The sequence below is a fragment of the Anas acuta genome, chromosome 14 (assembly GCF_963932015.1).
Source record: "Anas acuta chromosome 14, bAnaAcu1.1, whole genome shotgun sequence".
Classification (NCBI taxonomy): Eukaryota; Metazoa; Chordata; class Aves; order Anseriformes; family Anatidae; genus Anas; species Anas acuta.
Genome location: NC_088992.1, coordinates 13,417,805 through 13,429,918, shown reverse-complemented (window position 1 = coordinate 13,429,918; position 12,114 = coordinate 13,417,805). Strand labels below are relative to the sequence as shown.

General features: G+C 54.0%; 1 long non-coding RNA gene across 1 annotated transcript; it reads left to right on the top strand.

The window, feature by feature from the left end:
- The first annotated feature begins 9,429 nt into the window (after window positions 1-9,429).
- Window positions 9,430-10,228, top strand: LOC137864411 (uncharacterized). The gene is made up of 2 exons (XR_011101492.1): window positions 9,430-9,947; window positions 10,029-10,228. It is a non-coding gene; the product is annotated as an uncharacterized lncRNA (long non-coding RNA).
- The last annotated feature ends 1,886 nt before the right edge of the window (window positions 10,229-12,114 follow it).

The window sequence follows — 12,114 nt, the reverse complement described above, 5'->3', positions numbered from 1 at the left end:
GTGGCCCAGAGCGTTAACGAACGCGGAGCCACCGATCCGGGCAGCCCAGAGCGTGGCACAGCGCGGTGAACAGCCACTCTGCCTGCGGACGGTGGCGTCGACTGGTGAATTTGCACTTCATGCCATCAATTCCTTGTGTCCAAACACCTCCTGCCAGGGGCAGGCGTTGCTCTCTGCTGCTCAGGTTGAGCGTGGGGCAGGCTGCGGGGCTGCTCTCCCTGCAGCCAGCATCCCGGCCAGGCTCCAGAGGGGAAAGCAGGAAAGCCAAGAGAGCAGAAGTGGGTTATTCCCATGGAACAGCCCTGGCAGCTTCTCCGCCGGCAGCTTGACAAGTTTAACATTTCGCGCTTTGGGTGAGAAGTTCCCCACGAGTGACGTGGTGGCAATCAAAGTGATGCTCCTGTCAGGGCTGCTCACAAGAACGGCTTTTTTTGGCACTGCCCTCAGAGGGGAGAGTACTGGGGGCAACTTCCAGCTCCTTTCCCGGGGACAGCCACGCTCCCTGCGTCTCCACGGGTCCCGCTCGTGTGAGCTGCGAGGAGAGATGCCAGAGCCCCGTGTGAGTCCCTGTGCTTGGGACTTGGCTCCAGGGGATCAATACAAAGAGAAGCCGAGTTGGTAAAGCTTTTCCTTGCCTTTGGCACTGGCCATAATGACTCGATTTCAAGCAGTATTTGCAGGCGGTTCCAATGCTTGGGCGAGGACCGGAGTGATGCTCCTGCACGGTGCCAAGCAGAGCCAGCGGGCACAGTGGGGCAGGAGGCGAGATGGCGTGGGGGCTGCGGGGATGGGGCTCGGGGACACGGGGCCACGACCAGAAATTCAGATTTTCTTCAGCAAAAACACGTGAGTTTGTGCCCAGGACCAGCATGTAGCTGCAACCACCCTCCTAGCGGTGTGTGGCTCCCTGATATTTCCAATGAACAATCCGTGAGCTTTTCCTACTGTTATCTTTTTACTTTTTGTCTAAAACAGCCCCGAGGATGATAAGCAGCATCCCCGCGCCCAGCGCTCCCCAGGAATGTGGTGCCCAGCGAGCGCACAGAAGATTTGGGGAGGGATGAAGGCTGTGCCTTACTGCTGGGCGTTCGGGGCCGATTTCACGCTCAGCCTGCGTGCAGCTCGGCGCGAGGAGCGGTGTGGGGGCTTCCCAGCGCCACGGACAGCCATCGATTCGCTCCGGTCCCCAGAGCCCAGGCTGCAGAGGAGAGCCACACGGCGTGAAATGTGTTGTGCTCCCGGATAACGAGCAGACTCAACAGGCTGAAGGAGACTTCAGACAAGTTTCCAGGTGTCAGGTCTGGGCTCTGCATTCCGGGCTCGTACCGAACTAGAGGAATTTGTGGCCAGATGGTCGCTGTTCCTACAGCGCGGGGAGAGAGGCCCAGCAGGGTTGTTGTCCGAAACACTCTTCCCCTCCAGCCTTTCCTCTCTTCCTTCCTCTCATCCTTTGCAGTAGCTACAAAAGAAGCTCTTTCACTGCTGTGCCTCCCAGGGCACTGGTGATAGCCACGGCCGGGCAGGTGCCACGCAGGGATGGTGAGACACGTCTTTACAGCTCACCAAGTGTGCTGTGACCCAGCCTGAGCCTGGTGCAGGCTTCTTTCTGCAGTGCAGATGCATCCGGAGACAACAGACCTGAACGCCAGGCCTGAGACTGGGCAGCCCCAATTCCTTTGGAGGTGCTTTCAGTGCTTCCTCTCACCCTTTTTGCATGCTTTATCCCTTTTTTGTTCCCTCCCTGGGCACAGCGTTCCCCCCGGCACCTCCTTCCTCCTCTCCTGTACCGCAGCTGAGGCTGATGCTGCCAAGCGGGGGCAGAGCTGCTGGAGGGGCTTTTTGGGGTCTGCATCGCCCCTCTCGCTGCTGGGACCCGGGGCTTTCTGCAGGACCAGCTCTGCCGCTGCAGCGGCACCCTCCCCAAATTGCCAGCCCATCAGCCAGGCCCTGCTTGCATTTCAGTCTCCATCAAAACAGAGTTATTGCAGTTATTGCCTGCAAAAACGGGCTTTAAATCATCCCCTATCGCCAGCACCTGGTGCTGGATGCTCTGAAGTGGCCCAGCACAGCCTCTGGGACTCCTTCTACACCGCAGTGCAAGCGAGTGACCCCGCTGCCTGCCCCCTGGGGGTATTTATTGCATGCCGGGGTGATTTTTCCCATATCAGATATTAGTTACACGCGGTTACCAGGCCCCACGCAGCGCTTCAGTGATATTGTCTAACAGAACGCTGCCGGGGAAGCACATCAGCTGAGCCAGCCAGCGCCTGGGAGCCCACACAGAGCCAGCACGTGTACAAGCACATCCCTGCAGCCTCTGAGGCAGCCCAGAAGGGCCGGGTTATGGTGACGTAGTTCCTAAATGTCTCCGTTTGGGATTTCACAGGTTCGGCTTCCTCTGGGCTGGGTGGTGCAGGGGGGATCCCAGCACCAAGTCATCCTTCGCTCTCGTGGCTGGGCTTCAGGGGAGGGTGGTTTGCTGGGAAGCAAAGAGCCCTGCAAAGCAGCAACAAGACCAAATTGCTTTTTTAGGGCCTCGGCTCCGTACCCCGTAACGAGGAGGCTTTGGGGAAATGGCCAGGCACGTCCACGGAGCCGAGCAGACGATGGCGAAGCGAGGACCTGGCTGCCCGACGCGTCCCGCCTGCAGCCTGCTGGCAGCGCGGCGGGGGAAATGGAGATGTTATCGAGCAGCAGCACGCAGCAGTAATTGAAAGCCTTTTTGCTGCTGGAAACCCTCAAGGCTGCCAGTCTCGTCTGAGCGGCCACTTGCAGACACTTTTTCATTTCCTCTCTGCTTTTGCCTAAACTTTCTGTCGAGGGCACCGGTTCCTCGCCACGCAGCCTGAATGGCAATGACAGATATGTAAATAGGGAGGCGTTTCCAGCCCCTCTCCTGGGCTGCTGTGGATAAATTTGCCGTGCCCGTAGCCTCCTTTTCTCTGCTAGGAGCAGCAGGCTCTGCCTGAAGCTTGGCAGGGCAAAGCTTTTGGGGAAGCTGCGTGCCAGAGGATGTGCAGCAGCGCTTCGGTTCTGCTGGAGGATGCTGACAGCCTCGTCTCCGGGTCACTGTGGGGAAAAAGCAGTGGCCAAAGTGATGGGGCGAGCGAGGCTGCTCCCCTGCCTGCCCCGGTGCCTCCTCACTGCTCCCCCCTGCAAGCCCCCATGGGGAATTTGGTGCAGGAGGGGAAGGGTGAAAGCACCAGCTGAGAAGCTGAAAATGCGAAGTATGAAGAAAGGCTTTAATTTCCCCCAAATCTCTTAATCCATTAATCACAGTGAGAATTCCACACGGAAACCTCCCTCTCGTTTCATACTGTCTAAAGATTGTCAAGATAGTAATGACTGTTTTGCGGGGGAGGAGGAGGAGCGAGGTGGGACAGGCTGGAGCCGTGGGCTCGTCTCCAAGGAGAGGAGCTCAGCCCTCGGCAGCACCGAGCCAAGCACGTGGGTGAGCGGCGATGGGAGGCTCCACCGGACCCTGCAGCGGGAGAGCTGCAGCAGAGCTGGGCAGATCTGCCCGAGCACCTGAAATGGTTTTTAGGAGTGTTAAGCAAAGCCTTGGGAGTTCCCAGCTGTGTCCCTGCCCGCCCTGCTGCCACGCTGCTTCTCATTCCCTTCACGCTGTGGGAAATGAAGGTGGTGCACATTTTGGGGGATCTCCAGCTGTGTGAGGTGCTCACCGGCTGGGCAAGCTGGCCATCAGCAGCAAGCACCACTCCCCGGTGCTGCACAACACACAGTGCCTGTGACCATGATGGGGGCTAATTTTCTAACAGGTGGAAACCCTTTTATGCGCTATGAATGTAATTTGTATTAAATGTGTATCATGAAAAGAGGATGGAGTAGGGAGGTGAGGTGCCTCAGCTCAAGCCTTCCACTCGCACTTCTCCCTTCAAGCACCACCCCAGGATGACACGACACAGCCCCTGCCCCATGCCCTGGTCCAACTGGGGGGGCATTGCCACTGAGAGGGGCTGGGGACAGTTTGCGGTGACCCATCCGCTGTCACAGATGCCACCACGCTGCTCAAGCAAGAAGGACACAGCCGGATGAGGCTCAGCTGGGACGGGCCTGCAGAGGCACTGAGGAAGCTGCCACAGCTCTGAGGGAGGAGCTGCTCCCTCTGGCCTCACAAGGAGCATTGTGGAGCAGGACAGGCAGTGCCCCCTGTGCCTCGTGGGGTTTGGGGCGAGCAGGAGCCCCTTCTGGCCCCCGTCCTGGCCAGGCCAACAGTGACCCAGGCCTAGCACTGTCCTCAGGCTTAGCACGTTCCCCATCAGCCCGGTGTGCTTGGCTTTACCCGCACCACCAGCTTCGATCCCGGAGCTGCGTCAGACCAGCCGAAGTTCCCTTCCTTGCCACGATGGTCACGCAGACCTCAGCCCGTCCTGTCTTCTGCTGGGGGAACATAATGTCTACAAATCAAGGTGCCTTCCTGAAGCTGCTACCTGCTTTCCTCCTGGGAGGAAGATAGGAGGAATTAGTATGCGGCGTCTTCCTCGAGAAATCAATGTGATCTCGACTCGCTGTGAAGTTCCCTGACTCTGTTAGACATGCTGCACTGGTAAAGACTAATCCTCAGAGGGGAAAGAGTGGAAGAAAAAGGAAGAAAAAGAAATTTCGGTGACTAGACAAGGCTGAAACGTTGCAGAGGGCTAAATCTTGCCAGTGCTGGGGCTGGCTTGGAAGTCCCAGAGCCGAGAGGGCTGCGGCGTGGAGGCAGTCCAGCTGTTTACCACACAGCTAAGAATCAGCCCTAATTGTTAATTCTAATTAAAGCTGTTGGAAAAAAAAAAAAAAAAAAAAAAAAAAAAAAAAAAAAAGTAATCAAGAGTTTCCTTTCAAAAAAAGGCATTTCAGCTAAATTAAAAATTTTGGTTTTAAAAAAGGGGAGAAATGTTGAAAATTTTGAAGCGACCCATTTCAGCATTTTCGAGATGAAAAGGGATATATTTTTGTTGTGAAATGCATCATCAATTCAAATGTGGTTTATCTTACAGTCTGAAGAACAGAAATAGTTTTCAAACCAAAGCAAAATGGTATTTTTAGTTTTTCGCTTTAAAAAAGCCTATCTGGGGGTTTCTGTCCTAATTAAGAATGATTTTTCTCCCTTTTTATTTTTATTTTTATTTTTCATTTTTAAACAAACGGAATAATCTGTTTCTAGCTAGCTGTACTCCGAAATACTTGTTCCTTTCTCAGCATGCCCACCATGCCCTAGGCAGGCACAGGAGCTCAGGAGGGACTCGCGATGCTTGCAGCGCCCCGCTCGAGGTGCCAGCACTGCCACGACTCCCCTGGGGCTCGAGCCGGGCTTTACAGGAGATGGCTCTGCAGCAGCTACACGGGGAGCGAGGGAAAACTGCACAGACACCTGGGGCTGCCCGAGTGCTCTTCGAACGGTGACAGATCCGGGCACACAGGCAGGCCTGAGGGGAGGGGACCCACAGCAGGCCACATCCAGCCCTGGCCTCGGGTCCAGCTCTCACAAAGATGAATCCAAAGTGCCCGTGGGAGGCCACAGGGCCCTTGGCCAGGGACGGAGCTGCAGTTGGACCACGGCTGCCTCGTGCCGTGCTGTTGGCACAGGGAAGTGCTGGTGAGTGAAGCCTGGAGTGCCCATTGCCTGCAGGAGCACCGAGACTCACATGGACACAGCGTGACACAGCCAAGGAACACCACAGCGGGACAACTCATCCCCCTGGGTCCCCAGGAGGTCCCCAGGGTTGTGGGTCAGTGCAGATAAGATAGATTTTGTACTCATATTCTCACAACAAGGAGATCAGGAGCAGGAGCCAGCTGCTCCCTGAGGGAGATGAAGCGAAGATGACCACGGCACAGGGACTGAACGCAGCGGGCAGGGCCAGGCGCTGGGTACAGGGCCACCCGTGGGCCCACATAAAGCAGCAGGTCCTGCGCACCTAATTTGAAGTCATCCTAGGTTTTTAACAAGACCCACACATCCAGGAGGAACTTTTTTTTTTTTCTCTTTTTGTTTTTAGTTGAAAGCCGCAAATTATCGAAAGCCTGGCCGCTGCTCTCCCCTGTCACTCTGGGGCAAACGAAAGGCGGTTCTAAAGGTTCTCAATGTGCTTTTCAACTAAAACAATCCCGATGCCTTTTGCTCATGACTCACCCTTGTCTCCCTTTAGCCTTTAGTCTTAAACTGCTTCGCTGTTTGGTCTGATTAGCAGCGTCGACTCGGGGCAGAGGAGGCACTGGAAGAGCCTGAGGTACGGCAGGTCAGGATTACAGTGCTCTGCGTGCCGTTAGCTGTCAGAGCCCTAACGAGCTGAAATCAGGGCAATTAGATTGCTCATGGATTACAGCAGCAGCCGCTGCAGCTATTCATTCCCCACGCTGTGCGCTTAAACCACAGCCTTGACATTAAAGTGGCGTGATTAAAAGCAAGTGTCGGAGGCTGAGATCTATGCAGGAGCTCTGCAGGCAGGGTTAAGTCCACAGCTTCTTCAGGGGCCTTCTGGGGTTGGACACCCCAGGGGCTGGGAAAGCTCTCCAGCCCCTCAGCAGAGCCAGCTCGGCTTTCAGGGCTGTGATGCCACCGTGTGGTTAGCGCCGGGACGGGGAATTGCAGGGCTCTCCCCGCAAGAGTTTGATGGAAAGCATGGCTCTTGTTCAGACAGACAGAAAGCCCACAAGTACCTCTGGTTAACAAGTTAGGGTCCAAGAGAAAATCTGTCTCTGACAGAAAAGTCCCTGCTCGTGCTTTGAGAGAGGGAAAATGATTAATTCCATTAATATTTCTCCTTCTAGTTCAATTCTCTGGCTAAGAAAGCAATTTCTTTCAGGCTGAAGAATCTGATTTGGGTCTCTACGTGGGTACTGAGGGCTAATTTTCTCTTTCAGCACAGAAGGACACAGTGCCACACTGAAGCAGTAAAGGTATTTTTCTTCCCTGATTGAAGCTGGAGAGTTCAGCGAGGTCAGCTTTGTTGTAAGCATCCACACCAACACCGATGCTCAGATGCATGCTAAAGGGCATGGAGAACCAGTGCAGCAAACACAAGAACGGTGAAACTGGAACAATAAAGCCAAGCACCAGGTGCACAGCTAACACAAGCAGTGAGCAGGTTAGCCAGCTCTCGGCTTGCCCCTTTCGCTGCACGTCAGACACAGGAGGCAGGAAGAGTCTGTCAACTGCTCCCTGGTGTTTTTTCGGCCCAAGGATGTGGGGGCTGTTATGTGTGGGCTGCTCCTCTCCGACACAGCCTGCCTCGTCCCAGGTGGTGCTGGGCTCGTTCTGCCCACAACAGCCACAGATCCCTGCTGGCACAGTTGCAGGTGCTGCGCGGTGGAGAGCATCAGGCACTTTCCCATTTAGGGCTGAAGCTGGTGACTCGTTAACTTTCCCCTTTCATCTCTCAAGTATCTCAGCAAGACAGTGGACACCGTGGAAAAACTCCTCTCCCCCACAGAGCTGCCCACAGGCCAGCACAGCCCAGCGATGGAGGGCCAGCCCTCGGTCTCATCACCAGCAAGGCATCTACGTGTGGTTTTCTTCTCATCAGGGGTTGCTCACAGAGCAAAGACACTGTGGGGAGTGCTTGGAAGAGAGCCCCCCAGCACAGCAACGTGCACCCCAACTGCTCACAAACCAGCCCAGGATGGTCAAACTGGACAGGGGCCGCAGAACAGTTGCTGAGCGAGGGGTGCCAGGAATGAAGGACAGCAGTTTCTCGGCTGTGCTCCGGGACAGAAGGGGCAGGCGTAGTGCCAGAGCTGATGAAAAGTTACAGCGATGGAGGGACAAGGAATAGCAAACACAGAGGGCGCTTCCTGATTTTGGTTCTTGAAGTCCTGCTGCCCGTGGCTGAGGTACAGGCGATGAGCTCTTCCAAAGCCCTGAGCCAGCTGCCTGAGCAGCAGCTCCAGTTTGGAAGCTGTATAATTCATTAGCGCAGCACGGGGCCCAAACTAATATGCCCTGCCTCTCATAGCTAGATGTTTTCAGCAGGACCGAGGAGATGCTTCAAAAGCGTTCCGAATGCCAAATATCAGAACTCAGCGGATCTCCATGCCAGGAACAGCCTCTTACTTCACAGCAGAGATTTCCCTGCGTTCCTGCACAGCTTTCCTGGTAGCTATTGGGCACAGAGCATTGGTTGCTCTAATGCAGTGAGTGGGGGTCAAGTAAATATGTGCATGTTATTTGCAAAATTTGGATAAAAGGTGTTATGCCAAGGGAAGCATATTGCCTCTGCCATGGGGATCAAGTAGAGCCCATTTCTGCCACAGCTTCCTGGCAAACACGTTCCCTACATCTGCTGCAGCCCTTCCGACTGCTGAGAAATTGCTCCTGGAACAGGCCGAACCCAGCGCTGGCTTGCCTGGAGCCTGTGCTGCAGCAGCCCTGCCAGCTCTGGGTTTGCAGAGCAGAGCATAACAGCACGGTGACCGCAGAGAGCGCCCGGCTGGGCAGCAGGTCCTCCCCTGTGCCTGTGCTGCCTCACCGAACTGCGGCTGCAGCGCTGGCTGCGTGGGCTGCTTGGCTGGCCAAGAGCTTTCAGAAGGGTTCATCTGCTTAACCGGGCTGTGCTTCCTCCTCTCCCAGGTGGGATTTCAGCCTCAGCCGATGTCAGAAACATCACATTATTCTTTGATACTGAGATACCTGCTAGGCCTGATGTTCATTTTTGCTTGGCGGAGGCTAAATACGTGCTCTTTTTCTCCCACGAGTGCAGTGTTGGGGACTCTGATGAGTCTGAGATGCTTCGTTTCAAGGCAGATTAGAGATACGTTACCACAAAACAAAAGCACTGCTGGCCTTCAGAAGAGCTCCTCTTGTCTAGACAGAGCCTCCCCTGAACTCCCCGCATCCCAGCGCAGCCCTGCAGTCTGTATTCAAAGCAACACAACGGGCTCCAGGAGCCTGCTTAACCCCTGTCGAGTAAACGCTCGGTTACAGAATAAAGGAGGGATCGTGTCTGTGAGATTTTGCTCCCATAAGTAAGCAGGATGGTTTGAATCAGGGCATGAACTCTTCTGGCGCAGTGCAGGGGATCCACTCGAGGGATTTGAGGCAGCACGCGGCTGTAATGCTTCCCAAATACCTGCACAAAGGACCTCCAGGGAAAGCCCATCGCACATGTGAGCACGGCTGGTGATCAAAGCAACATTCACCCCTTCATAGGATATAATTTAAAGGCAGAAGGGGCTGCTTGTTCCCTTCCTCTGCTCTGCCCTGTGGTGTTAGGCCCATCCACACCGAGCCCAATCACTTGACGAAAACATTTTGGTCATTCGGAGCCCAAACCAGAATGTGCCACACGATACGGCAGAGCGCAGCACAACCGGTGTCAGAAACTCCTGCAGGAGCAAGAGCAACACTTTACGATGCAGAAAGCAAAACATTGCTTTCTGAAGCAAAACAGTGCTCCCCCCCGCACCCCGGGGCAGCCCCTGGGATAAACGAAGGGGCAGCGCTGCGGGAGGAGGCACAAAGCCCAAGAACAACCATGATGCCCCTCACGCTTTGGGGGCACTCCCCGCCGGCCCCAGCCGCTCCCCCTGGGCCGGGCCCGCCCTGAGGGCCGAGCCGGGGCGGTGCCTGCGGAACCACCCGGGCGGCGCGGCCGGGCCCGGCCTCTTTGGGCGCCGCGGCCGTGAGGGGAGGCGCGGCCGGGCCGGGCCGGGGCAGCCATGAGGTGAGAGCGCGGGTCCGGGGCGTCTGCGCCCCTCCCGGGCTGTGGCAGCGGGGAGCACCGTGAGGTTTAAACTTAATTAAAATTTTTAAACTTATTTAACTATTTCTGTGTTATTTGGTTTTAATACGCGTGTCGGCCCAGCGACAGTCAGCCCCCGGCGCCGTGGCTGTGCCCGGGCGGCGTTACAGCGCTGGCAGAGCAGCCGCCGCCTGCCGAGAGTGGAGCGGCTCCGAGTGGGGCCGGGCCTAGAGGCGAGGCGGACACGAGCGCAACCCTGGGGTGAAAACCGGGCTGGGGGTGGTTAGCGGGGCTCAGGGGCTCGGGGTGTTGCTGGGGTTGACGCTGTGCCGTGTTTTCTAGCTGCAGGTAAAGGGCGCTGTGCTACCCTTGCAGGCAGGGGCAGCGGTGGTGGCCTGAAGGAAGGAGAAGCTGGTGGTGCTGCCCTGAAGATCCCCATGGGTATAAGAATTACTGAAACGGTTTGTTAAGTGTTAAGCCACTCTCACTGCTTGTTTAATTTTCCATCTTACACCTATCTATTAAATTTATTTATATTTAAACTTGGTCTTCTTGGTTTTCATTGTGCCATGAGGCGGCCGGGTGCAGGAGGGTTTGAAAGTCACGTTGGATCCAGTCAGTGGGAGATAGGGGAGACAGGGAGGCAGCGCTGGGTGGCTGGTGCCCCCCCTGCCATGTGCACGCTCCTCCCTCGCTTCTGCTGAAAGGAGAGATTTTAACAAGGCTTCTTTTCCTCCGCTTTGAAGGAGATTGCATGCTCAAAGTTTTCCTTAAAGGAAATAAGGTCTGGTGTTCTTACTTCTGCTGTTAGATTACTCAGCCAGTACAAGTTCACAGGAAAACCTTTCCATACTTCAGGTCCTGACTTGAAAGAACTTCATAATTATCTCCCTTCCCTGGGCCTGGAGGGAGGTGGCAGCCCACAAAAAAAAAAAGATTTGTAGAAGGCTTCCACATATGTAAAATATATTGGAACTGGTGGGGAGGGAAAAGAAGACTGTTAGGTGTTTAGAGGGGGAAAAAAAAAACCTCCATTTAACTCAAGTGACTGATTACCTGTTAGAGGGATGTATTACTCTCACCCACGTGCCTGACCCATCGTAGATGCTACTGTAGCTGAGGTGTTGTATATGAACCAATTAAACTGAGAAGCAGTGACACAAGTACACGGTGCTATCTGGAAGTGTGATGCTGTCTATATATAGGTTGTTAGCGGTGAGTTTAATAACTGTGGGGCTTTTGATAAAGTAATAGCACATGGAGCATTAGTTAACAGGTTTTGAGGGTTTATGTCTAGTGGGTGCTTATCACATAGTTAGTTCTGCATAAACGAACTGCAGTGCTTAATTTTTTGAGAGCTCTCCCAGTCTATAAATGGCCCTAACGCTAGTTGCTTCTGCCCATGTGACAAAACACCAATGACTGATTATGCATTTGCTATATTCTATATAGAAATACTCATAAAAGTATTCAAGCATTACAGGAGAATATTTTTTCCTTAATGTATGACATACACAAGTATCATTTGGCTCTATATGACCAAGCTCTACATGCAAAACAAATAGCTGGGTTTCCTATGGGTTTTGCTATGTGGTATCCAGCAACCTTCCTGTTTCCCAGTATTCAGCCAGCTCCTGCTGTTCCTGTGGGTACAAAGCACTGAGCGCTGAGCCAGGAGGGAAGCCGAGGGGGCCCTTATGGCAAGCTATCTGCTGCTACTCTTGGGATGAGCACAGGTATGAGCTCCTACAGCAAAGGCTTTTTACCTGCCAAGAAACAAACTTGTTGGGTGAGAGATCTACATCTATTTCTGAAACTGGCAAAAAAAAACCAAACAAACAAACAAAAAAAAAAATACCTGCTCTCAGTCACAGAAAGCATGTGCTACATAGGCAACAAATTAATGCTGACTGGCTTCTTTCTTTGAAAAACTTTGTGATAAAGGTCTAATATGTTCATCTCAGGGCTGAGCCCAACGCTTTGAGGATTGAATGTAATAAATGTTCCCCGGCAATCAGCAAGAGCTCAGGCTTAGGGGACTGTTACCTGGGCAGCTGTGTTAGCAGCATAGTGATGGTCAGTGCTGCGTGACCATTTCTGCAGTGCAAATGCAGTCAATAAAGGGCAAAATAACTCACTGCCCATCTGGTGCCGTGACCGAAGGACAACAAAGGGAATCGAGGAAGAACCCACATGGTCTGAGAGGAAGAAAATACCAGGGTTGAAATAAAGTCAGGAAAATGGAGTGAGGCCAGCTTTCATAGTGAGGAAATGCTAACGGGATGGGATTGTGTTCATCAGCACCATGCCTTTTGTGAGCTGCGTATGACTGGGCAAAAGCAGCTGGATTGCTTTATACTTCATCAAGGAGCTTTGCTCAGCTCTTGCTGCTCTGCAATACGGGAACTCAGAAGTATTGTTAACTTAG